This window comes from Lonchura striata, chromosome 10 (genome assembly GCF_046129695.1).
Source record: "Lonchura striata isolate bLonStr1 chromosome 10, bLonStr1.mat, whole genome shotgun sequence".
Lineage (NCBI taxonomy): Eukaryota > Metazoa > Chordata > Aves > Passeriformes > Estrildidae > Lonchura > Lonchura striata.
In genome coordinates this window covers 21,090,556-21,118,546 of record NC_134612.1, presented here as the reverse complement: position 1 = coordinate 21,118,546, position 27,991 = coordinate 21,090,556, and the positions used below count along the sequence as shown (strand labels likewise).

General features: G+C 37.8%; 1 long non-coding RNA gene across 1 annotated transcript; it reads right to left on the bottom strand.

Moving 5' to 3' along the window:
* Nucleotides 1-156: 156 nt before the first annotated feature.
* On the bottom strand, nucleotides 157-26,762 carry LOC144246813 (uncharacterized). Its single transcript, XR_013340531.1, has 5 exons — nucleotides 26,587-26,762; nucleotides 25,092-25,258; nucleotides 23,194-23,302; nucleotides 19,640-19,746; nucleotides 157-327 (listed from the first exon to the last, which is right to left on the bottom strand). It is a non-coding gene; the product is annotated as an uncharacterized LOC144246813 (long non-coding RNA).
* Nucleotides 26,763-27,991: the final 1,229 nt, after the last annotated feature.

Below are 27,991 nucleotides of genomic sequence, written 5' to 3'. Positions count from 1 at the left end.
GGAACAACAGGATTCCACAGTTTAGTCTTTGGTCAGCTACACCAAGAGATTAAAGATAGCTTGGTGTGAGGATATGAAGCAATGGGAAAACTTACCCCTCTGGGACTGAGCTACAGCTTTCAGCTGATTCCTGAAGTCATAAATCTTTTTATTATGAGTCACAAAAGGCCACTGCTATCTCTCGTTTCACTGCTCAAAATAGGCCTTACTTTTTCTTCCACGGTTTAAGTTCCATGGCTATTATAAAACAATTCATTCAGTACAGCAGCTCACCTGGAGAACCCAATCTACTTGAAAGGTACTGGTGGTCATTTTAATTCCAGTAAGCTGTGTAATATACAATAAATGACATAATTAAGCAACTGAGATAATATTGGATGCAACCAGACCCGTATTTTCTTCCTCTAGAGGTATATAAGGGAAAGGGCACCAAATTAAAAAAACTGAGAGAGGAAAGACCGGAAATTGCAGTTTCAAATCTGGCTTCTCTCAGATCCTCTCTTTCATACTACTGTTGTTGTGGAATGACAAATTTTCACCCACCAGGTTCAGGGTCATTCTGGAAATACCTGTGGAGTGTAGGATGTGAAGCCACCTTTAAAAAGGTGGGAAGAGGAGGGAAGGGAAGAGGACTCCCAGCTTACCCCACCTGACCTCAGACAGGGCTAACGTGGTAGAGATCGTAGGCATGGGTGTTGGGGCAAGCTGTTATTTCTTTTCTATTTATCTATATATTTGCAGAGTGAAGTTGAAAGGTGAATTAGATATATAAATAGGCCAGTTAAACTTTTGAAAGCTGTGTACTGATATTCCCTGATACCAACAGGGTGGTGGAAAAGTGTTTGGTAGAAACCACTGTGAGGAGGAGGAAGACCTTAACCTCTAGATCTCCTAGAAACTGTCTCTGCTTTGGAAGGTCACTCTTCTCCAACTCTCTTCTTCATAATTTTTTGGTAAAAAAAAAGTTGGGGATTTTTGGCAAGAGATAAACAAAAGCCCAGCAATGGCTTTTCCTTATATAACAGCTCCTGAATAGAGGCAAACCCCTCTTCCTCGAGACACTGCCTGATTTGACAAACAGCCTTTAATATTGATGTTCACAGGTCATGAGTCTCCTTTGCCTCTCCAAACACTGTCCTGCAGCTATGATCTGAATCACAGCCAGGAGCTAAATTTGGGTTAAATTGTTTCAGTCATTAAACCTTTGCAGCAGTTTCCAAAGCCCAGTCTTGCTAGTCTAAACACTCTTTGTAATCATGCTTTCAAGTAAAACTTCAGAAGTATCACACCTAGGAGTGAATTATATTTAAGGACTGGAATAAACTGGGGAGGGGAGGAATTTTTTTTCTTTAAATGACAGATTTTAACCTCAATTATTAGTTGAACAAACACTTCTAATCCCTGAATCAACTGAGAATTTAACTGTCGAGTATTAAAAGACATACCTAATAGATTTTACTGAGAGCAATTGCTGGTAAGTGCTTATGTAAGACATAAAGAGATGCGAATCTGGGCATTTGTGTCAAACTTCCTGGCAAATGACATATGAAGAAATCACATTTTAATCTACAGGCACCCGATCTTTGGGATATAAAAATAAAAATCAGATTTTTGGAAGGTTTTTGTTTTTTAATAGGTTTTTTCCTTTTTTAAAAATTATGTAACTTTTCTAAGTGAGATTTCCCTTGAGTCTTGCCTTTTTCAAAACTCTACAGCTCCACAGATTGAGACAGCATGATGAGTTACCTGTTTATAATGCTCAGTATTAAGTTCAGTATTGTTTATAATTTTCTATCAAGATTCTATGATTCTTATTAAAAAATTATAGAAATTCCAACCTGAGCATTTAAAACATAAAGAGAGATTGGATCAGGACGGAATATTCCTTCCAGAATAAGACCCACTGGGGTAAAAGGAATCCTTTTTGTGCTACAAAAGGGAAGGAAAATACCCCCAAATCTACATGTAACATAGCAAAACTATGTGGATTACACCTGTAAAAATTAATTACTTAGGAAGGATTTTAATTCCAGAGCTGTGGTCAGGCAAATGAAATCTCCACACCATGTGCCTCCTCTTCTATGGCAGGGAACTCCATTCTAATACCACCAGATGGTCAAAATTTATTAGGCTGCACTGACCATGGTGCAATGTCTCATGTGAGGGAAAACTGCATCAATGCCAACATTTAACATTGTCCATTATCCCATCTGTGTTGTGCCCTCCTGTCCTTGTAACAGCCTGTGAATTAAATATCTACAAGAATCTATGTAAAAAGTCATCTTCTAAATAAAATAGTTACTGTAAAAGGTTAGAAATTTAAAATTTTCAAGTTTCTTTATAACAAGCTGGAGCTTAAGCCATTATTTCTCTCCAATATATTTCTTACATTTTAAGATGAACTGAAGCATTTTCCCACTCAGCCATAAAAAAAATCACAATTTTTAAAAGACATTTAGTTTTAATATATTAATTACCATAGCTTCTTCTAAATTCTGGCATGAATTTAAAGTCTGATCCATAGTAATTATGATACTTCAGTTAATTTTGCCATGAATTAATGTGTGCTACTCCCCGATTCATCATTAGCAAAACTTCATTTCCTTTAAGTAGTATTTCTTTCTATTTCTCAGGAAAAGTTAGCCTATTGAAGTAAAAATACTGATGGAAATTAAATTATCCTGTGAATAAAATCAATATTGCTTTTCTCTAAGGAGGAATAAGCTGCATATTTAACATTAATCACCTGATAAATATATAATAGATAAATAAAGAGAAGTGGAATTCAAAAATGAGATTTTTTTTTTTTTCCAGCAGTAAGGACTTGATTAAATAGGTCAAGAAGTCGTGAAAAATAATTACTGCTTCTCTATTTGTCATAAACACTTTTAAATGGGAATTTGTTGCCTGGTTTCCTTCAGTTATTAAAAAAAAAATAATCACAAATAATATTTGATTTTTTTTGTTCTTTTTAACATTGTCCAAAACAAAAGTTCTGAACTAGAAGGCTGTTAAAAATTTTGAAATAAAATCAATGAGCTATATGCTCTCATGTACTTTTCTTACAAAAGATAATTCTCATAAAAACACATTGGAATAAAGAAGAAACTGTTTGGGTTAGAAGTCAAGGAAAAAATACAACCTCAATATAAATACTGTCATAAGAATATGGTACATTAGTGTCAATGTCTGTCTTCATTAAACATTAAACTCTTTGCTACAAATGTAATTGTCAGAGAATTCTGAAATGTCATGTTCTTCCCTTTATGAAACAATCTGTTAATACATTAAGATATTAGCTGACTATAATAAACTATTTTAATGATTCTTTTTCCTGGGTTCAGAGAGGTTTGTGGGGGAAAGAAAAATCTCTTATGCCTCAGTCCTGCTCATTAGAATTTAATCTAAGGGAAAGGGCTCAAATTAATTTCTTTTAAGTGAATGCATATTTGTGGAATAAAATTCCAAAGCCATATATTCCTCACACATGGAGATTAAGGAAGTGCCTACCTGCACTTATCCATTTCTATGCTTAAAATTGTAATATTCAGACACTTTAGGTTCCAGGCTTAAATGGAACCAGGAGTCTTTCAAACACTGAATGCTAACTGCCCCCACTCTCCAAGAGCCCAAATAGCTCAAATTTACCCTTATCTAGGGGAGGCTTAAGGACAGGCAATAGTGCAAAGAATGGGTAATTACTGAACTTGTGCTTTGAGTTTAGTCCTCCTTAAATAGTTGAAATTCCACACTCAGCTGAAAAATGGTTCTCTGAAATGAGCCTTCTGCACTAAAAATGACTAAACAGATATTTAGCTGGTGGAAATATAAAAGAATTATGTCAGTTTGCCACTGTAAAGTCCCATCACTATCATGGGAGCCCTTGACAGATTGCCCTCAGCAGTGTTTAACAAGGAAGTAGTCAGAAATCAATGATAGCACCAAAAAAAGTTGAGGCAATTTATGTAACAATACTGAGAAATGCATGTAAGGGCTATCAGTCATCATTTACTAAATGCTGCAAAAGAGACATTGGGTGTTGCTTTTGTCACATACAGAAATCACACTGGAATAGAAGGAGCCTTTTATACATTCTCAGAGTACAAAAGTTGAAGGTCACTAGCTTTTCCTTTGTAGCAATCTTCTGTGAAGTATAAATGAGGATTTGTAATTGTAAGCTTGGATAAAGTCAACATTTACCATTAAGATTTCAGAGAGTTACTGCTATATTTTGGATTAGGCTGTCACGCAAGATATGTCAGAGCAGTTTTTTTTTAAACTATGATTATCACCTAGACTTATCTGGAGTTATCACCCCTGCACAATTAAGATTTAAAAGCCAAATCACAAAAGCCAAGATGAAGGAGTCAAAAACAGCCCCAAAAGGTTTCTGATAACTAATCCTTTGTATTGCTCAAATGCCTGGTATCACTTTATGCCTTTCCACATCTGAATGCAGTGAGGAAATTTAATTCAGTGCCATGCACGGTGAGGATCTGCAGCACACAGAGCACAGCCTGCCTGAGCACTGCTCCTTTTGCCATCCCTTGGAGGAGTCAGCTCCCTCAGCTGGTGTGGAGAGCTCCGGAGAGCAGAGCCATCGAATGAAGAGAGAGGCTGGGAGGTCAGGGGTTAACATCTGCTGTAAATACCACAGGGCTTCTTGGCCTGGATTGCAGAATGAGATTGCTTGATGTTTCTACACTGTACGGGCTGTGTCACCCTCTGCCTTACTGCATGACACAGCTCAGAGCACAGGGTCAGGCACATAAAAGGAATAATGCACTCAGCTTTTCTCACAGAAACACACTGTGCAAGCCTGCACACACAAGTAACAAGTATTCCACAGCAGAAGAATCTTAAAGCATACCGAGTTCCAATTCTTATTCAGCTCTTCAGTCAGGTCTGAATTGTACATTAAGAGAGAGATTTTATAAAGGTGTATATATATATATAATCTAAAGCAACAGACAGCAAAAAAAGTGCACCAAAAGATCAATTTTTGATTTGGGTATTGAGGTCACAGCCTGCTCCTATTCCATTAAAAGACGGTTTTTTTTTTACTGAGTTCAGTGGAGCAAGGGGAGGACAAACACTTCCTGCTAAATGGATGTTCACAGGGCAGCCTTGGCAGCTCTTTGAACAGTTACTGGAGAGTGGCAGATCGCTGAAAGGCTCTGACCTCCCCTGCAAGCAGCTGTCAGCACAGCAACACTTGAAAGCTTTTTCATATGCTTTTCTCACATATTTGGTAAATGTGATCTAGGAAGCCCACTTTAATGCTTCCCGTACTTGGGTTTTTATTCAGAGTGTTTATCTAAACAGAAAAGGAGAGATGCTTACTGGAAATAGTTGAAGGCTGGTTTAAATTATTCTCATTAATCACTAGTTGCCTATCCATTAACTTTGAAAATAAAAGAGGGAAAAAAAAAAGAGAAAGTCACAACACTGACGTTAGAAGGACAAGGAATAGGAAATGCAACAGATAATCCCTGGTGGTCAAGAACAGGCTGGGTGGGGGCATGGGCATTGGAATGAGATTTTATATAAAATCCCTTCCAATTCAAAGCTATGATTCTATGATTCTATGGCAAGCTTACTCCTGAAGAGAATATCAGAACCAGACAAGATCATCTAGACCAGTGTGAAGATAAACTGTGTAATATCAGTTAACTTCAGGTCAGACTTTAGTCTCACACTGTGATATCATTTTGAATAATCCCAGTTGCACATTATAGCCTCAGAATTATGGTTATAGAACTGGTGAAAAGCTGAAGAAGACTCATTGCTAAAGGAGAAGTTAAATTGTACCTGAGACTATTAATAACATTTCACATATTCAGTGTCCACATTATTTTAGTTATAAAAGAATCCTCCTCCACCTAAGGCATTAACTTTTTGTGATATTATGGTATTCCTTTCCTGTGGGCATGGTGGATTTTTAAAAAGCTTACATCTAATGGGTGAACTCAGAGTAAAGTGTACCACAAGCATGACAGATGCCAACCCTGTGTGCCACCCACCCATTCTGTGATCTCTCATCACACCTGCACAGTATCTGCACTGTCCAAAAAATGAGACCTCATTTTCAAAATATTTAAAGAGCATTGGCTATGAGAAGAGACAACACAGCAAGTTATATTGTCGTGTAGAATTAACTACAGGGACCATTTTGAAAGAGTCTACCAGTTCCAGAGAATGTCCCCAAAAGACAGTGAGAGGATAAATCACAACTGCAACAGCCTTTAAAAATGCATGTCTTTCTTTTTGTACAAGCCTACATAAAGACATACACTAATTTATACAGCATAACAGGAGAATTTTCGAAGTATAAGTTCAAGGGATGTAAATTATTTGTGTATGCACCAATATCAGAGGGTGCTTGCTGAAGCCAGACTCGTTTGTGACGTTCTAATCCACCAAATCATTTTATACATGCCACAAAAGTAATTTCCCAATTATTCTAGGCAGCTTGTTAAGTGTATGAGGTGTGAATGAATTTTAAATAAAGTCCAAGTCCTCACTTTGGAGCCACTGATATTAAATAGTATTAAATGTCTCATTCCACATGCTGAAGGAACAGAAAGGAAGGCTGGTAGGAAGATAAGTATCTATCAAACTGATCTTTTAATTCTACTAGGAATTCATTGTATTTCTAGTGTTATGAAGAGCTATCCAGAGCAGTAGGTAGAATTCTTAAACCTTATGCAGAAAGAAATAAATTTTGAACTACCATGTTAGAACCAGCAAATTAAATATGGTCTGATTGAATACCTAAAAGGAAGTTTCCCATCCCAGCTTTTCCCTCTTTAATAGTATCATCCAGCTTATTTTCATCAGATCCCTATTTTCATCTACTTTTACAGAAACAGGCATTAGAATTCCACAGATAAAATGGACCACTTTCTGTAATTCATCAAAGAGATGAAGACTCTACTTTTAATGTTAAGACCCTTGGGAGATTGCAGTGAAAAGCATTCCATCTAACAAAAAATTTCTTTGAAGTACAGTGAGTAAATATTTAGGTAGCTCAGTGGATAGGACTGTAGTTTAATTCCTTCATATTTCCTAACATGAGTCCTACCAATACAATTTTCAGTTCAAATTGACTTGCAGAATCTACAAATGCTTTATGTTAGTTAAGATGTAAAAACACTTTATTTTCTATTTGAGCACATAACTGTTATTGGATTAGAACAATGTTACAAACTTAATTTGATATTTTGAGAGGGAAGCCAGACAAAGTTATAAGGATCTCTGAAAAATGAAGATTCTTCTTTAATAGAGGACTGTACAGTTTGATGTGGTATTTTAATAAAATCTAGTATTGTGGCAGCTAAGGGAGACAATCATTAAGCCATGACTCTCTTGGTGTGCAGAACTTTTGTGCGAGAGTGAAAAAACCCAATGACAACAAATAAAACCATTCCAGAGTAAGCATTTCACTCTTTGGTTCCATTGCTCTGCTCTAACAGGCTGTGGGTTGGGTTTGAGATGGAAAACTCGTGTGTGGGATTCACACCCTGCTCTCCCCTCGACTCTCCCCCTGCTGACTGCAATTATTCAACACTGCCATGAGTGTCTTGGGATCTCACCTGCAAACTGGGTGAGACAAAGAACATCCATCTAATTTCCTGCCTTGCAACCAATAGAAACATGAAGCTAAGACTCCTGTGAACCAGCAGCATGGGGATACTATGATTTAGCCTAACTTTGCTTTCAATATTTACACTTTTTACAGAATGTAATTACAGGAAAGAAGAAAGAATGAAAATAAATATTGATTAAGAAAATCATAGGAGAACATTTTTTTCTAGGAAAGATAAAAGAAAAAGTAAAAATATTTGAAGGTAATAAAAAAGTTGTGGATATAAGTTAGAAGAAAATATCAACTTTCTTCATAGCTGCATATGAACAAGGCCAAAAAAAGCCCAGAAATATTGAGTGACACTTCAACTGCTATGAGATGCAATCCCATAGCTGAAAACAAAGTTTTAATTTTTTATGATTTTTACTTTTTAGTCACATTTAGTCATTTTGAATTAATGAAACAACTAATGATCTTAAGCTACACAGGAAACTGAATATACTCAGTAAAACTAGAAGCAAGCTTGAAGCATTCTTTTTGCCTGAGGCAACAGAAATGATGGATGATAGTCTGAGGAATACTTTTTGCTTTCTGGACTACTAAATAAGTAATCTCATTAATCTTCTTGCAGGTTTTACCTTTTACTTCTGTAGCTATAGCTACATAAAACCTGAGAATTTTTGGAATTTTTTTCCCTTGAATTTTTGGTATTGAATAACACCAGTTGGATGCAATGGGTGTTAAGACAATTGTAATGTTAGTTTGCTACTTCAACAAACAATTTTGGTGTTCAGTAAGAGAATAACAACACAGTACTTAACACAAACAAATCTTATACTATAGAAAAAACCTTTGAGATGGAACACTTCAAATTCTGGATTGAGCTTTACTGAAAATTCTGAAGTCAGTGAACCAACCAAAAACATCTGGCACAACAGAATAAAGCAGGAAAAGCTCTTATCCACATTTTGTGGAATCAACACTGGGCAGGCCAAGGCAACCATTACTTTTAGTGAGCACTTTTACTCTGAAATTTAATATTTCTAGAAATTATGAGAACTCAGTCTTGAAGTCCACCAAAGAAAAATACTTGGTGGACTTGAACCATTCAAGCATCAGCTAAATTCTACTCCTGAAAGTCAGGTTCAGCTTCCCTGCACAACTACCTCACAAGCTATGAATTTTCAGAATAATTTATATTTCAAAACACACATCAGATCTGATAGACACAAGTCACTTCACCAAATGGGTTCAGCCAAGATGTCAAATGACTCCTTTTAATTAGGAAGGAGGGAAATGCCAACTACACCTTGAAGTACAGTAGAAGCCTCACCATGAAGATATATTATTGAGGGCTTTTGGCAGCAGCAGTGATGGGCTGCACAGGAACCCACAGATTTTTGCATTCACAGTCCCAGCTGCCTACCTGTGCAGTAATCACAGCAGATGGATAATGTGCCATGTTCGGGTTTTTTAATAAACATGTCAAACATTCAGCGTCCTGTTCACAGGTGTACTATAATAGAAGGTTTTTGCTGATTTGAAGCTATGCTGCCTCAAAAACCAGTTTTTGCTTTAGAGAAAGAATTCTACTGCTACACACACACATCTTAGCCCTGACTTATTTTTGCACTTTACCTCTGTAACTCTAGAGGAAGAATTTCAACCTCAAGATTTCAGCCATAATATGATGATAAGTGTTAGGAGGTCGTGTGTGATTGAAGACATTTTGCCTTAGAACATTCATTTTGCACATGCATTCATGGTCTTCAGAGACCTTACAGAACTTTTAGTAGATTCTTTAGACTTCTAATCCTCACATAGAAAACTGTGTTGGAATTCATTGAGCTTCAACAGTGTTGTTCACATTACACACACATACACACTGTGAGCAGCACTCTCAGAGTGAGAAAACAAGAGCAGAGGGAAATATTCTCAACAAATTAAGTCTGAGGCAAATGCTTGAGTCTGAGGCAAACATTGAGGGTGGTATGGCACTGGAACAGGTTGCCCAGAGAAGTTGTGGATGCCTCATCCCTGGAAGTGTGGTCTAGTGGAAGACACTCCTGGCCACAGCACAGGGGTTGGAATGAAATGATCTTTAGAAATCCAAAAATCCCTTTCAATCCAGATCATTCTGTCATTCTGTTATTTAATCTGGAGTTAACTGGAAGGGCCAATTTAAATCCTACAAACATTTTTATCTCAAAATTCAACATGTCTTTTTACTATTTGTAAATTTTACTCTTTGTTAACAACATGTCTTTTTACTCTTTGTAAACAGATTTTGCACAAATCCAGTGAGGATGTGAGCTGTGGGCTTGGCCAACAAAAAAAGCACAAACCCTCACAAGCATGAGGGCACCAGGGGTCCAGGACACACACATATGCAAAGATTTTAAAACAGCTATTTAGGGCTTTTCTTCCCTTTTGGCACTGCTGACAGAGGAGAGACACTCTCTAAAGCAGATGTTTCCAGCACATTTCATCAGAAGCACAGGTTTCCTTAGCAACATGCTCCAAAACATCCAGGAGTCCTTCACTCCGTGTCCTTGGCAGAGCATCTTGGAAACATGGAACTACCTTCAAACACCCATGTCCCTTCTATGTAGAAGTACCTTAGTAGTTGGAGGTTTTGGGGTTGTTTTCTAAATACAAAATAATTTGATTTTTAGCTAAATGAGCAATATGTGCTCAAAAGAAATTCAGCAAAAAAAAATCAGATTTCTGTCATCTTTCCAGGGAAAAAGTGATTGCAGAGTGCAAGTTATGGTCACAGGTCTCAAAACTCCCTCTGCATTAAGCACTGTTCAGAAAGCCCAAGTAAGTCAGACCACCTGCATAATAAAGTAATACATCCATGATTAAAAAATACCCTAGTCTAAAGAAAGCCACAGCAGACTCTTTAAAGTCAGTGACTCATTGAATTTAACAGGCACTTTTGCCTCAGTGCTGTCTTTGATAAACAGATATTCTTGCCTTTCCTGATGGCTGATACATGCCCAGGTTTGGGGTGAAATGTGCAATATGTATGTATGCACATAATTAAATAGAATATAATACTTCTGCTGCTCATACTCCCAGGCATGTCAGCAATAATATATAATTTCAAAACTAAATATGACAGGTTGAGGAATAGATACTTATTGGACCAAATGGTAGAAATACCTGTGCAGAAAATTATTTGAGTCATGACTGACTGTCAGAACACAACAAAAAATATCCCACGGATACCAACCCACATGCAAATTTTATATTTTTTTCTTCAAACAGGTTTGTTGGGGCACAGAGATGACCAATCTCACGTGCTCTAATGGCTTAAGCTTCTCTTCAAGTGCAAATGATTTCCCTACACTTACACAGAAGACTGCTCTACTACAGCAAGTACCAATGTCTTGATTTAAAACACTACAGCATTTGGGAGGACAGCAGAGCACTTCTCACACATGAAGGAAATATGGAATTTTGAGAAAAATGAGGGATTTCCCTGTTCCCTCCTATTTTGTGAATCCATTGTGTGGACTTTTAAAATTACATTTTAATTGATTATGCCAATGTCTGACGGATAAATCAGACACTGAGAAGAAAGAGAATACAGGAAAGAAGTCTTTCTAGGTACGTATATTTGTTTTGGGGTGTTTTCTTTTCCCCACAAGTGCTTAATTCCTCCACAGGGTACGTGAGGAGAAAATCCCAATTTTACTTTGCATGTAAATTCACATGTAAACTGATCCTCAACTGACTCTAAAAAGGAGTTGATTTTGTGGGGTAAGAAAAGCTGCAAACAGCTGAAATTTTCATCATCAGCTCATTAATATAACCATTTCTTTTAAGGGCTTATCTGCTGAGTAGATTCACAATAGACAATCTCAACTTCCATTAGAGAAAAAACTATTTCTGTATTCTGCAAAGGAGAGGGAAAGCTTGAAAATTACCTCACTGTAACTCAGAAACGTAGAACTCAGAAGGAATTCAGGAGATAAATGAAAATAACATAGATAATCATTCTGAAAGTCAGCTGCATAATTTTATCACATGGAGAGCTGATAACAGAGAGGAAGAAGTTCTTATACCATTTAAGTAAAACACTGTTTGGCAAGAGTTCTGCAAATATAAATACTTTATCTGCTCTCCTTCCGATATGAATATCAGCTTGTAGTTAGGCAACCCAGACAATATCAGCAGCTCATTCCCAGAGCTTTGTATTTATTTATGGGTTAATTTACACTCTGGTCAAGGCTGTCTCAAAGATTTTTCTCCTATTTGACATCTCTTATTCCTGAGTTTACAAGAAAAACTGGTATGAAGACAATATGCTGCTTGTTCTTAACATGGTGTTTGCCACTGAAGCAGAGTATAAAAAAAATGCTATATTTTAGGAGAAAAATGGACTGTAAACATTCTTAAATTCATGTCTCAGTATGTTTTAATCTTGCTCTGAAAGCAGAGATTTGTTATAATCTTTTTGTTAGTTTCAGGTGAGTTCAATCTCACCCTGATTCACTTGCCATGTAAATGAAGTTGCCAATGTAGAGTTGCTGAAATTATTTTATCTAATTCCACATAGAAATATTTAAACAAAAAAAAGTGAAAGGAGAGGCGGTAGGAAATATTTAAGGTTCACTATTAAAGGTAAGAAGGAAAATGTGTGGTGATTAAAATGAGAATGTTCCAATCACCTCTACTCTTCAAACCTCTGTCAACATCACATTACATTAATTAACAGTTTAGTTTCAAGCCAAGGACCAATAGAAGCTATACTTCAGTTGGTATTGTGATGTGGTTCACATAGAATTGTTCACATAGAAATCTAGTTTATTTGGTTTCAAGAAACCATCTATTGATCATTTCTATCTTCACAGTCCCTCTCAACAAGGTCTTTTGTTATGCTCTCTAGAAAATGCAATAGTGTCACACCAAATGACTTAATTTCACACCCACTAGATAGAATGGACTTAATTCTGCTTTCATTACCAGTAAGTCAAAGCTATTTTATTGCACAGTTGGAGCTCAGGCTTCATCCTGTAATACTTTCTGTCCCTGAAGAAAGAATGATATATTCCAGAGATTGCTGGTACTTCAGGTTAGATTAAGAAATAATGTGCACACCAATGGGAGATTGATCTCTGTTTTTGCCACTGGTGCTGTGTGGTCATTGCAAGCTACAGATCCAAATTGGTCCCGTTTGACTGGATCAAATTTTTAACTGAATGCAGGACAAGAAAAAGTACTTGGAAAAGCACATTTCTTGGTTTCAAAGCCCTTCTGCTGGATCTCAGACAACTTTTCTCATCTACCTGGCTTGCTTTCCATGCAGTTCTGCCATAGATGGTGCCTTACAGCTAGAGTTTGGAGAAATACCAAGTAGAACTGAAATGTGTAATGGCAGGAAAGGCTACTCTTCAAACCACAGTTTTTCAGATTTGTACACAGCTGGAACTTCAGTAAATTAATTATTTGGTGCTTCATCACCAAGGCACCAAGAGTCAAGGTGTCAAGGTGCCAAACATCCTCATTCACTAGGGTTTTGTGCAAACACCAGCATGCAGGGCTGGAAGAATGGCAAAGGAGGTGGAAAAAAGGAAGGTTTTGGAGGAAACTGCAGCAGTCGCTGCTTCTGAAGCAAATTAGAGGCAATGAATTGGCAAATGAGACTTAACAAGCTTGATTTTTCTTTATCAAACATGAAATGAACTGAGTGAGAAATTATGGTAAGGCAAGAGTACAGTTGTCAAAATGAACAGAATGAAAAGGAAGAAAATAAAAGACCAAAGCAAAGAGTGGAAAATTATGAGAGGAAGGAAAAACAGCTATGAAGAATGAAGTGCAGAAAGCAGACAAGAAGGGGTAATATGTCAGGCACAATGTGGAAAGGAGAAGATGGAAAAAGTGACAGAAAGGGAGAGGTCTACTCACTGACCCGAAGTGAATTGCTTCAAAGCTGGAAAAGAGCATTTAATTTATATATATATATAAATATATATATGTGTATATATATATATATATATATATATATGTATATGCCTTCCAGAAAAGAAAACAAGTGAGGTATCTAAGGGCAAAAATACTGAGGTAGGAAAGTAATGTGACAAGAGGCCCGAAGTTCAAAATGGAAAACAAAATTGGAATAACTTTTAAATTTTAAAATGGCAAGGATATACAAATAGCTAGAATGTGAAAAGCTTGAAAATAACAAAAATATCATTCAGATTAATGGAAGAGAAAACCTGAATTATATCATTCAGATTCATTCAATGTGAATGGAAGATTCATCAAGTTGCTGTTGCTGCCATTGGTTCAGGCAGTCCTTGAAGCAGAACACTCAGAAGCCAGAAGGTTGCATCCTGGGAGAAGACTGCTCTATATTTATGTATTTATCTTGATACATATGTTCTCTAAACACTGTATAATGCTCAGTAAGATATGCAGCAATGTGTTCTCTGAACTGCTCTGTATCAGCAACCAACAGGAAGTCCACTGAGAGGCTGAGCTTTTGGAGTAACCAGAAATTCTCTACTAAAGCAGTCAGATGTGAGAATTTGGATTTTACTTCTTCTGAGGCAGATTTGCCTCCAGTAATGTTTTTGGACTTTGGGTTGTTTTTTATGCCTATGCTACATATTTCCTCTCCAGAACTTATAAGTTTAAAAATCTTCAAGACACATGAAACTACTCCAAGACTCTTTATCTAGAAATCCACATTGTAATCTCAGTTATTTCTATTCTAGGCTTTAACAAAATGGTATAACAGCACATTAAAATTTTGTAGTGGTTTAAATTTGGAATCCAATCTTATAGCTCATATATCAAACACACTGTAGACTTTATGGAGGATACTAATTAGTTCCTAATCATGCTCTCAAAATCTTTTTTAAATTTTGTGCTTTCGCAGTATAGCAATACACATCTTCCTTTCCTTAATGTTCCTGCATACTAAAGGTCAGCATTAACATTATGGAATTTCAAGCACCGAGGAAATAAGTTTGAAATATGTTGGTGGAAGTTCAGTTACTTGCATGGCATCGTGCTTCTTTATTACAAATTCTTCTCTGTCTCCTCATTTGTAATTCTCACTGAAACTTCGTCTGCTACCATCAAAGCTACTGGCTGCCTGAGGTTTTCAGTGCTGTTCTTCCTTTTTTTTATTTTTTTCTTTTCCCATGCTTATTAAGTTATCAGCACCCAAATGCACTCAGTTGGGCAAAACACAGAGGGGTCAGCACAGTACAACCTCTTAGGAAAATCAAAATGGGACCAAGATAAGAGAGAACTAAGAACTAATAAACACAAGTACAGGCTGGCTGGAGAATGACTGAGAGCAGCCCCGAGGAGGAGAATTTGGTGATGCTGTTTGACAAGATGCTCAACACGACCCAGCAATGTGTGTTCACAGCCCAGAGAGCCAACCCTGGCCTGGGATGCACCATAAGAAACGTGACCAGCAGGTTGAGGAAAGTGATTCTCCCTCTCTGTTTTTGCTCCTGATAGGCCCCAGCTGGAGTTCAGTTCTAGGATCCCCAGCATGAGAAGGACCCATCAGAGTGAGACCCATCAGGGAGATGCTCAGAGGGCTGGAGCACCTCAGCCATGGAGACAGGTTGGGAGAGTTGGGGCTGCTCAGGCTGGAGAAGAGAAGGCTCTGAGGAGAGCTTTTATCACCTTCCAGCATATCAAGGAGCTCCAAGAGAGCTGGAAAGGGACTTTAGGCAAGGGTATGGAATGATGGGACAAGAAGAGAAGATTTAAACTGACAGAGGGCAGGGTTAGATGGGACATGAGGAGGAAATATTTTACTCTGTGCTGAGGTACAGGTTGCCCAGAGAAGCTGTGGCTGCCCCATCCAAGGCCAGGTTGGACTGAGCTTGGAGCAACCTGGGATAGAGGAAGTTATCTCTGCCCATGGCAGGGTGTTGGAACTACATGATCTTTAAGGTCCCTTTCAACCCAAACTATTCCATGAATCCATGATAAAATAATGTAATAACTCTTATGAGGAGATGTTACACTGGGTTAGTTCTCTTTGTGCATTTTACAGAAGCAAAGAACCCCCCACAGGCTGGTAACCATAAATTTTGAAAGATACTGAATTTTAAATAAAATTCATTTCAGGCAGGAACAATTTGTACCCATTAGGCAGATCAGCCAGTTTCTGCTGAAAGCATTACTTTCAGAAGAGATATGGAGAGCGCGGGGTGACTTTCACTTGTGGAAAATATTTGCATTTCCAACATTTTTCTTTTTGAGTCAGAATGGGCAATTGTTTGAGGTAAAGACATTCCTTCTCAATCCCAGGACAGGAAATGATCGTAAGTCACTGTAAAATATGCAGACACAGAGAACAATTATAATCAGCAAATGGGGATCCAGACAGGTTTATTTTTACTCACTTACACAGTTATGGAACAGCACAAATTGTGACTGAAGCACTAAGCTTTGTCAACCAGCACCAGGCTACCCCTTTGTGAATTGGTTTGTGTGTGAGTTCTAGATGTGGCAGGCACAAATTATGCAAAAAGTGTTTGCCATGATAAGAGAAGGATTTGATTACTGATGTTTAAATAAGGATCCCCTGAGCTGTCTCTTTTGTGTAGGAATGGTGTTAAATATTTGGCAACAGGATGACATGTCCTGCATAATTTAAGCACTTCCTTTCACACACATGCCTGCAATTCATTAGTTCCCATCCACACTTTCCAGCAGCATTAAATATACATGTAAGATGAGATACTGCAATGTCCATCAATCCCCCCTCTCCTTATTACTTACTTTATCTCTTTATCGTTGACTTGTCTTTTACTCCAGGTAACAAACCAGCACTTTTGTGCATTTGGGAAGCAAGAGGACTCAAAAGCTCAGTATTTGATCTCTTCCTCTGCCTGAGTGCCTTCAGTGCTGTCACATCAGTGGGAAGCCCAGTTCATGACTCCAAAGACAGCTTCCATGCCTCTCTGCCTGGCTGCAGCTTATCAGCTTTGTCTGGTCTGAGCTTGTTTTATTTATCGAGAGTCAGGAGGGAGCAGGAAGACGATGGGAAGATGATGGGATGTGAACAGAAAGGTTGGGGATCTATTTAACAAAGACATACAATTGTGCAGCCAGACAGGCTCTCCTTGCCTCAAACAGGAGCAGACAGCTAAAACTGAGAGAAACTTCAGCTGATTAAGTCATTTTAGGCCTTTATGGAAGAGTGAAGAATATTGCTTTTGACAGGTGCTGAAGGGAGTTAGATATAACTCGATGTGTGGAATGCCAGATTTCAACATGTAAACAAGAGTCACTGTTACTGCTATCTGTCCTCCACAGCTATGATAATTTGCTTTCACTCTAACACCACTACAAAAAATGATTAGGTAGCCCCTACCTAATGACTTCAAGTTATCATCAAGAAAGTTTACATTTTTTCATGTCAGCCTTCCCCATTTTTTCAAAAAAAGTATTATATTACATACATCTGATCATCCTAATTAGATACTTTTTATTTCAAAACCAAAAAGCTCAGTTAGCCAAGCTCTCCCTGACAAAAACCCCAATTCCTGTAAAAGATGAGAATAAATGAGGAGTGAATGTATAGCTAATGTAAATTCCTGTCAAGCATAACAGACAAGATAAGCAAAAGCATGAGGTATGGAAAAGCAAACACGAAGGATTAGCATCACTGGAGATGTGGACGTGTCATCAGTGGGAGTTGATGCTTGTATCAGTCACTGTCTCTACAAGAGAGACAGTACAAGAGTCCTTTCCCACTGCAAATCTGGCACTGACAAGCTGTCTATAGGTTTGCCTTACAAACACATACAAAAGATGCATGAATACCTGCTTTAAAATTAAAGAATGAATTTACAAAGACTTCTGTCCAAAGGTCATTGCACAACGTTGCATATATATATATATATCACAGCACATTCTCACAGAGCTCATAATCTATCTCTACATTCCTCAGTAGAAAAGAAAGCCAGGTAACAGAAATTATTCTGCAAGAATTAGAAATCAGAGCACAAAGAAATGTAGGCCTATCTACACTTTTTAAATTGTAAATATTAGGAATATTGCCACCACTGGAGTAAAAAAATCCAGTGACAAACTGAGTAAAAAATGTCACAGGAGGATGTGAAAATTGAAAACTGGTTACTACTGTAAAGGCTAAAAGGAGTATTTGCCCCACCATGCTTGGGTGGTGGAAAGGCTTTGAGTTCAAGCCACCTATTAAAGCAGCAATACTCTGAAAGGCCAAGGCCCAAAGAATCCCAGGGAATTGTAACAGTGCCACAGAAACAATACATGAAGGATGCCTAATTTCCTAACAGCGAGTTTGAAGATATCCCTTCTCTGTATTTTATCAGCATCTCCAAAATAATTTAGCTTAAGGTAGTTGAGCTGGAAAATTAGTTTCAGGACAAGATGTTGAAAAAAACAATCCCTAAAAGGTGTCAGGACATGTATAAGTAGATTTTATGATGCAAGGAATTTCTGAAAAGCTTGTTAAGGTAACAGCAAAAAGAGACTTTAAGGTTTCCTTTATCTTTCCCCAGGAGCTGTTGCAAAGCTGTCATGCACAAGAGCGGGACACTGGCATCAAGAAAGTAGAAACAAATGTTAAATTTTTATGCACTAAAGGTGATTTCTAGCAACTAATAATTCTAATAAAAATAGTTAATAAATTCCAGACATGAGCAAATATTAAAAAAATATTTGGATCTGCACTTTTCAAGATTAACTGTGTGGACTCAACTTCCAAGGTTTGAGAGCAAGTTCCTGTGTGCATGTGTGTGTGTGTGTTCTTCTAGGACAGAATCTAAATTGTCTGAACATAGGGGTCCAGGGTGGTTTTAGGAGCTGTGGAGCACCTGAGACACCTGCACACAGCCAGCAAGGATGTCTGCAGGCAGACCTCTGCCCCCTGGATCAGCAGCAGCAGATCCTGAGACACAGTGAGAAGTGAGATGCAGCACAGGAAAAGCGACATAGGCTTACCTTTAAGTGACTAAATCACAAGTGTTTGTCACTGTATTTAGCACTGAGAAAGTACTAGGGCAGTAAAAATTCAAATTATTACCATGGAGAAAATTGCAATCCCACACCTCCACAACCATCTGTTGTCCTGCTTTAGTTGAAACACAGCCACGCTCTGCCAAGGTGATGTGAAAATGAAATGTGCCAGGTAAGCGAACTCTGTGTTCATGATGAACAGAAAGTACACAACATATTGCATTAAATGAGGCATAACAGAGTGGGTTTTCTTAGATACACCCATATTGAATTGATTTGTAACCCACAGAACCATTTACTATTCTAAATTCATGTTGCTAATTGTATCAGGAGATGAACTTACAGATAACTTCTTCTGGTGAATACAATTTAAAAATGAATGAAGGAATAATGTGTAGATGTCATCATTCTTCTATGGTGTATTGCTATTTTTCACCCAGAAACTGACTAAAATAACATATTGTTGTCCCGGATTATTTCACGTAGCAATAAAAATACTACTTCTCATAAGCACTTAGTAAAATAATTGCATCTATACTCTAAAGATTTAGCCAAAGTTAAAGTGGTTATTATTTGCATTTCCTTGCATTTATTTGCACACAATGGACATGCCTGGATGTTTTGTGGGGCTACAAATATTTTGCAATAATTTTATGCAGCACATACCTAATGCTACCAAAGACTAAGGAGAATTCTTTGAAATAAATACTCTAGTTCCTGGACAGTGGATCAGTGGATCAGTGTCAGAGCTCAGCATGGCCAAAAGCAGAACAAAGACTCCTCAGAGAAGCCCAAGCTCCTCCAAATTCCTTGGAAAAAGGCTTTTTAAGCACAATGCCCATTCAGGAATTTGAATTAGAAACCTCAGCCAATATGGAACCATTTTTTAAAAGGCAGTACAATGAGATCTGCATCTCTGGTATAAAATGTCCATAGCAGCCTATGTCTGAGACTAAGATGACTAACCAGAGTAATTTCCCCCAAGTTTTTCTGAGGAATTCCTTGTTTTTCAAGTGATAATTTCTACTAGAATTTGCAAATAGATGTTGGAGAAACAGTTCTTACCTTTGTGGCAAAATCATTCTTATGCTGTCACACTTCTGTCTTTCCTTTTGGAAATATTTACATACAATTTACCAAACTTCAACATTTGGCAAATAACCATAGACAGTCTGGGAAGAAAAAACTCTTAATTATGACTGAATACCTAGAAAAACAAGGTCAAAGTCACAAAACCAGGAAAGTAAAATACCTTGTGTAAATTATTCTCTATGTATCATTTCTACAAAGGATTCCATTCCCATCTGAACATCAGAGGTATTCAGTTCCTTAAGGTCTTTGAGGATATTAGATGCCCAGGAAGCTGTGGTGGGAGGAATCTGAGCAGGGAACCCCCAAAGATGGGAGGCTGGTGAAGAATATTTGCTTCTTGCTTGAGACTTGGTCTTCTGCTCTGAATTTCTCCTCTCAGAGGTTGCTCACTGCTCCACCTCAGATGAAGTCTGCCTCCACTGTGTCCACACAGCTGCAATATGCAGCTATTGATGGCTCACACATCATGGGCTTTCCAAAAGTCCTCATGTCGTGGAAAATATAATATTTTGAAGAGGTGTGAACCTTTTCAAAGGTGAAGAGGGCTGGAAGAGAGCAGAAGTCTGCAGATGTGGAACTTTTAGCTTTGCTGCAGACAGGAAAATAGATGTACTGGGCAAATTTTACTTTTTTTGACCTCAAGGAAAATATCAGATACTGATACATACTGAAAAGGAGAAAAATCTCCATTATTTAGCTAGAGAAAGAACTGCTAAACCCATATATGAGGCTATTGTGTAACTACAGAGAAAAAAATATCCTTGTGGTATTTTTCTTAATATATGAAAAGCTGAACACTCCCCTGCAGAACTAAACTGTCAGATTTGAAAATTAAATTTTAACACTACCTCTCCTTCAAGTGTGGACTTCTCCTTGCTAATTTTTCCTTAACCATAAATATGTCCATCATACTTTTTGGTAGTATGATAATTGCTGGAGGGTGGTTAAAAAATGTAAGACCTTTTTCCAAATAATAAAGTATAACCTGATTTCTGCATCCTAAGTCCTAAAATCTCTCAGCTCTGAAGTCACAGCGAGGATGCTGATAATAGCAGTAGGATTCAAGAAGCTGCACCAAGTAAGTTGTTTTGTCCAGACTTGTCTATTGCATGTAATGAACTCTGTTCTATAAAAATCAAGTAATTACTGGATCTCCAGGAGCCAGAAGGACAGTGACAAACTGCTAATTAATTTTTTCTCTGAAAAATGCAGTAATAATTGGATCAGGGAGTGACATGTGCATTGAAAAGCAAATGTATCCCTATGAACATGTCTGGCCTAACAAGTTTTTTAATATATCAATATTGAGAGTTTGTGAGGAAAGGCAGCATAGTTCATGTGTTCATGTCTTTTTTTTAGACAAAATACAGGCTATTTTAAACAACTTGCTTTTTCAACTCCCTCATAAGAAAAAATGTTTATATTTGAGGGCCTATCTGAACTGTATTGAAAGCTGATATTCATGACTGTAAGAGCCATTCCTCTTGGAAAAACACACTACCACTCCGAGCCTCCAAATGAAGGCAGCAGAAGGGCAAAAAACAAGTAAATTGTGGAGAGAAAAAGATGGAAAATTAAAAAACAAATCGACCAGAAGAGGCATCAGTAGTTGCTTTCTGTGCAACAAAGCCTGTTCAATTATTGGGCCTTCTTCAGAAGCAAACTGAAAAAACTTCAAGTACCATCTATTTGTTGGCTGTTACAAATTAGACTAAGGGTTGGTTTCCTTTCATCATAATGGCACCACAAGTCTTACTAAATACAAGGTTTCCTTGCTTAGATGGACTACATTTAATGAAAATCTAATAAAAACCTTGGTCTTTTCCTTTCTTTATCCTAGTTTAAAAAAAAAAAAAAAAGTACCAGGGACATGAAGAAAATCCTGCAGAACAAGTTTTCAGCTGAAAATAAAGTCCTGTTTTTCCCAAATATACCCTTATTCAATCAATTGTGTAAGAAGCCTTTAAGATAAACAATGAGTGCACCTTCAGGTCACTTTGTGGTGGAGCAAGCCTTATATTGCTGATGGCCATACATGGACGATGTCCACCTCCAGTTCCCTCCCACATTTCCCACTCCTATTCATGTATTTCCTATTTCTGTATCTCCCTCAGCACCACCCCGCCAAGCTCTTCCACGATGGCAGAGCTCTCCAAGGGTGCTGACACACCTTGCACAAAATGTGCTAAATTTAGCAGCTCCAAGACACTCAGCACACAGCAGTGCCAGTGAACTAATGGTGCTGCTGAAGAGCTCTATTTTCATTTTCTATCTCGATTTTCATTTTATCTCCACTGCACACAGCTCAGTGCTGCTTTTTTGTGCTGTTGACCCAGCACAGCCTGGTACAGACTTAGCTTTAGGGAGCCCCTGTATCTTTAAGCTGAGGTTCTCAATATCCAGTTTTAGGTATCAGCTACTTGATTGACAGGATTGGTTTCTCTAATATAAATCTATTTGAAATATATGCCCTCTATAGCCTTAATCCCTTAGAATACATTATAACTGTTATCAGGAGAGCAGAGCTCACAAAAATTACAGGTAACTCCCATATTAACCACCAGCTCATGGTAGCAAATACAAAATAAAAAGGAAAAAAAATCTGTCTCATGACTCCACACAGGTCACATACAAATTTGGGACCATCTGACCCTTCATCCCAAGCCAGACCACAGCTTCCAGGGCAGGACATGTCCAATTCAAGCTCCAAACACTTTTTAATGTTTCAATAACACAGAGCACAGACCTTTCAGGGAAATTCCCTCTGACCAGCACAGCAGTCCTGAGCTGCACAGTTCTGTGCATTTCCCATGTGCAAAAATGCATTTGGTCTCCAAGGGCAGGAGAAAGGAAGATCAAAGACAAGCCCCACTATGCAGATCCCAGAGGAGAATTTGTCATAATCCTGTGTTCCATCTTTTACCTTGAAGCACAGAGCAAATGAGGAAGGAAAGAAAGTGATGTCTTAATATTGTATGCAATTAGCAATCAGAGGGCACTCACCCAATAATTTTTTTCCAGATATTGTATAACTTTTTGGAAGATACATTTAACCCTCTCTGCTCCAATCTGCTAATTTCATTAAATAATATTTATAATATTTAATTACTTTTTTAAGCCTTGATAGCAATCCATTTTGACAGCTATGCACTCAGAAGGATTGTTTCCCAGAAGGAGAATTTCCCTCACATGCATCCATAAAGTCACCACACAGTCCTGAAACCTCTTGCTGGTAATACAGGAGAGCAGAAGAAACACCTGAGGAGTAATGGGATTGGCATTTCTGATACTCTCCTCTCCTTCCCAGATCTCTGCACTAGGTTTTGTTGAAGAAAGAGGGTTGTATTGACCTTCTGTGTGTCTGAGTTCCAGTCTGAGTAGGGAGCTGGCTGCAGCACAAGATCAATCACAATTATGATGTCCACACAGTCCAAGTTATGGTCTGAGCTTCAATGCCAATGAAGAATTGCTGCCTTGCATCATGTTTCAAAAGAAAGAAAGGAAATTTAGAAAGGGGAGCACGATACCTGAATTTGAAGAGCCCAGATAATTTGTGTATGCTTTATTCCTCTCAAACTCCTCTGTCAATACTAGAAATCTTTGAAGAGCTGTATTTTCCATCACAAATCTTTTCACCTGAGAAAGAAAGGCATACAGTGCAAGATTGCCATTTAAAGGAGCAACGAAAAAACTAGTCTGGAACAGTCAAATCACTGCATCTTCTGTTTGCAGGCATACCTGCAAACAAAATCAGCCCACCTAAGAAAGCTGTTGAGGTGGCAAAACCCTTTTTTTTCCCTATTTGCAATTGCTTAAGCTTCTATTATGTTGTACCTGCTAAAAACAGATATTAGAATTACATTCTGCAATTCAACTTTGGCTGTCTTTCCACCCAGGTAAAAGACTATTAGATTAAATTTATTAAAATGACAGGTAAAAGGTGCAAAAATCCTTTTCCTTTCTGCAATAGGTAAACTTCAAAAGGGAAAAGATTTGAAAGCAAGTTGTAATAGTGACCAGTTATCTAAGAGAACCAATATGAGGGAGATGCTGGAATCAAGTTGCTCATTTAAATAAGGAAAGAATAAAAAGTTCCAAGTCTGACACCAAACAAGGCTGTAATGGTGTGGGGTTAATTGGATTGAAGGGAGCAGCTTGGGCTCTCCAGTGTGCTGGAGCTGACAGAGACCACAGGCAGCAAAGAGCACAGCAAAAGGAGAGGCAGGACAAAAAGGTCTAACAATGTTTGGGCTGCTGGCAATTTTAAGACAAAAGAATTCAGAGAAAAAAAAGAGAATTGGCTCTGGAAATTTTGAGGCCATAAGACCCTTGCTATTTTAAGGCATGGCACTTTATTCCTTTAGAAATAAGTTTATTTTGTGTGTGGGTGCATTAGCCATTTGTATTTTCCTCAATATTCCTAATAAAAATTCCAATATTAATTTCAGATTCAGATAACAATTATAAAAGTGAGTAAATAGATAAATATATATTTACTGACTACATCTACATATCTGAACAAAAATATTATTTCTAATATTACAATTTGACTTCACATTTCCTTGCATCAAGCTCCAATCAGAAATATTAGCAACCTTTCAATTATAACAAAACTGGCTGAAAGGTCACCCTTTCCCCAAACTATGGTTAAATAGATTTAATCTTCTCGGTCTACTATTACAGCCAGAGCAAAGTGTTTATGATCAATTCAATTAAAATGGTAATTTCAGGGGGACTGGCAGCTCTCCTAGACTGTAAAGAGTTCTAGTTTACTTGAAATCCCATGGCACAAGGTAATAATATGGGATGTTTGCTGTTCTGTCACTGTGGTAATTTTCCATGATATTACACTGAAACACTTGCACAAATATACCTGCAGATAATACACACACCAAAAAGGAGGTATAATATTTAATTTTAATGTAATTATCACATCCCACTGAAAATACACAACGAAGATCAAAAGATAATTACAATACAGACCAGTGAGAGCTCTGTTTTAATCAGAAGGAGCTCTGAATCAAAGGTATTCTGCTTGCCAAAGTGAGTGTCTTGTTGGGTCGAATAAGCTCACATGGCCCCTTAGAAGAAGTCATTGGAATTACATCGTTATTTTCAGCTCTTGCAGAGTTTGATAGTGTAGCAGACCCTGAAGCAAAGCTTTGCCTTTGGTTGCAATTATATAAACTTCACAGTTTTGCCATGAGTCCTGCTGAATAGTTTTGTGATAAGCCATAAGCATAAACCGGTAAGCAATTGTTGTTACAGAGATCTATTAATAGATATTTCTCTTTTAAAAGAAAAAAAAAAAAAAGAAAAGAAAAGAAAGATAATGCTATTCATATTCAGCTCTAATGCACAGAGCATTTTAAAGGGAAAACTGCCAACTTGAAGTTTCATTTCCTCCTGATTACTTCAGACATACCCAGAAGCTAACAAGAAGAGTGAAGATTTGTATTTTTTCATCATCCCCTCCTCTCCTCCTTCTGTTTTTGGCAAAGTGTTCACAAATGTGATCATGTCTGCTGATTTCCCAGCTTTGTTGATGGGCCATGGTGTGTTCTGAGCCTGGGCACTCCACTGGCACTTCCCCTGGTTTGGCAGAAAGCAGCAGAGTAAGGCAAGAGTTCTAAGGGATTGTAGTGAAGAAGAAAACAGGTGCACACTCAAGGGAAAAATCAAGAGGTCATCTTGTTTATTATCATTGTTCTTGGAGCACCAAAAAGAACTTTCAAAGGCAGTATTAGAAAATGAGTGGAAAAGGTTCCCAAAGAACAATGAGAATTTTTTAACAACATGCTCTTCTAAGAAATGTTGAAAGGTTGCTGCATTTGGACTTCAGTGAACTAAGCAAGGAACTGGTTTTGGACTAAATCCTGACAGTGGTCAAATGACCCAACTGCAGATGCACAAACACCATTTTGCAAGTTGGAGCTCTGTCTTGGTTACACTGCAATCTCTGCTGAGACCAAAGCCTGGCTAGGTGTACCTGACAGCTGAGAGCAGTATAGCTGCAGAAAAAAAAACAACAAGCTCAGTCTGGACTGCAAGACCCTTCAGAAAAGCAAATATTTAGGTTGCTGGCTGGCACTGAAATCAGAACTGCCATGGCTGAGAGTGCCAAGCCAAGGCAATGTGATTACACACTGAATGCTCTCAGCAATACAGGAGTCACATTCTGCTGGTCTTGATACACCTGCAAACACAGTGACTGCAGAGCTCACTCAATTGGGACAGGGAGAGGGGAAGTAAAAAATGTAAAGAAATCTGTGCCAATTTGCTGAGTGAAAATGCATGCAGTCAGCATAGCATGGGAATCATAGAACCTTACTCCTTTAATGGCATCAAACATTGAGGCAGTAAAAAAGGATTTTTATTTTCTGTTAGAGCTCTTAGAAATCTAACCAAGCAGTTTGTGATGTAAAAGAAAAAGGCCCCACACAAACCAAAATTACCATCTAAATCTTTTGTTAAATTCAGCAAACCTTAAAGTAGGTCATTGCAAGTGACACATTTCACAAATAATTTATCTACTTTTTTTAGTGATGACCTGTTTGAATGTTCAACAATAACCTGAGATTTTGGGTGTGCTGTGAGACAGACAAATGGGACCCTGGGTGATACACAAAGTAGAACAAAGGGAATAATTACTGTCCAGGTAATATACAAAGTCCTTAGTTTAGGACAGTGACTTCATGAATACAGCTCCTAAAAACACTACTCAGCTTTCAGCAGACATTTGGCTCTAAAGACCTCTGAAACATGGAATGTAAGAAACCAAGCTGCTTTGGATTCCTAACACCATTATTTGTTAAAATGCAGTTGCTGAAGGAACTGAAAGACACAATGTACACCAAAGAATGGGCACCTGCAAAATGAACAGTGCAAGAGAAAAGCACACAAAGGAAAAATGAACTTACAGTTTCTTCAGGAAGTCTGAAATATTCTCAAAGCGAAGTGCAGTCACTTCTTATTTAAACACACCCAAAGCAGCAGATCCACATTCAACATCCTGTCGAGCAGTGACAAGAATGTACAAGTGGAGATGAAACCCTCTGGGGGACAGAAACATGAAGACAATGTTACTTCTGGCAGAGAAATTTGGGATGTTACATAGTTTAAGAAACTCAGTGTGTTGATGTGACATTTTATGGGCTGTGGTAGATTTGTGGTGGTTGGCATTGGCTGCCACTTTTATCTGACTCTTAAAGCAGTTAAATGATCCCAAAAATATTTCTGCACTTCTGTGTTCCTTCATTACAAGAGGATCTGCTGCTATTTCCATTAATACAAATCCTGGATGCTGGTAAGAGCACATGGCTTAGCTTCTAATCAGCTGAAAAATTACAGCAGGAAGCAAAATATTCTTAGGCATATTATAAAATTAAAAAGCTCATGCAGGAGATGCTTTTAAATTTTTTTTTCTTCCAGAGGAAAAAGAAAGTACCATCTCTTCTGTGCAGCAGGAAGATACAGCTGTAGTTAAAAATGTAAACTAAAGAATATCTCAAGGTTCCGATTTTTTTTTTTTTAAATTCAAAAAGTCTTCTTTCCTTCTGACAATAGGTTTCTTTGCCAATTTCCTTCTTCTAGAGTAATTCCCGAGGTTACCATGCTTTCATGTGCTGTGCTGGGTGTATGGATAATTACTGCTCTTGCTGTTTGAACTTACATAATGACAAAGCTTTGACTGTTTTGAAGTACCCTCCATTTCTTTTACTGATTTCTCTTCACAGACCTTTCTGGATGTGCAACTTTCTACACAGAAGTGAGGAACTTGACAATGTAATTTCTGGGATTGTTCCGTGTTTGAAAAATCACATAAACACGATCATCCTGTCTGCCTTCAGTATTCACCCAGGATTTAGAAAGTTTGCCAGCTGGAAAACAGGAAAAGAAGGGAGTAGAAATGGATTGAAAAAACCAAACACCTCATAAGAAAGATTTGCCAGTATTACCCAGAGAGCACCCTCAAATCCCAGCAAAAATACTAAAATCCAGACAAAAATGTAATAAAAAAGTGGAACCATGTGGACTTACAGGATAAAACCCAACTAGTTAATCTGAATTCAAACCAGAATTCTCAGGGGAAAAAATGTGTTATCACTGAGTTGAGGAGCAAACACCACAGCTGTTTCTGCTGACAGAAGAGCAGGAAATGAGAAGCAAAGGAAGAGAGAGGAATTACCAGCACCAAAACCTGTGGATGGCAGCTGCCGTGGATCTGACCTTACAACATGAGCATCATGAGACCTACAAGATGTTATCTGAATGTTCATGGTATAGGTAAATTCCCACCTACCTAAAGTCATCAACAAAAATTTA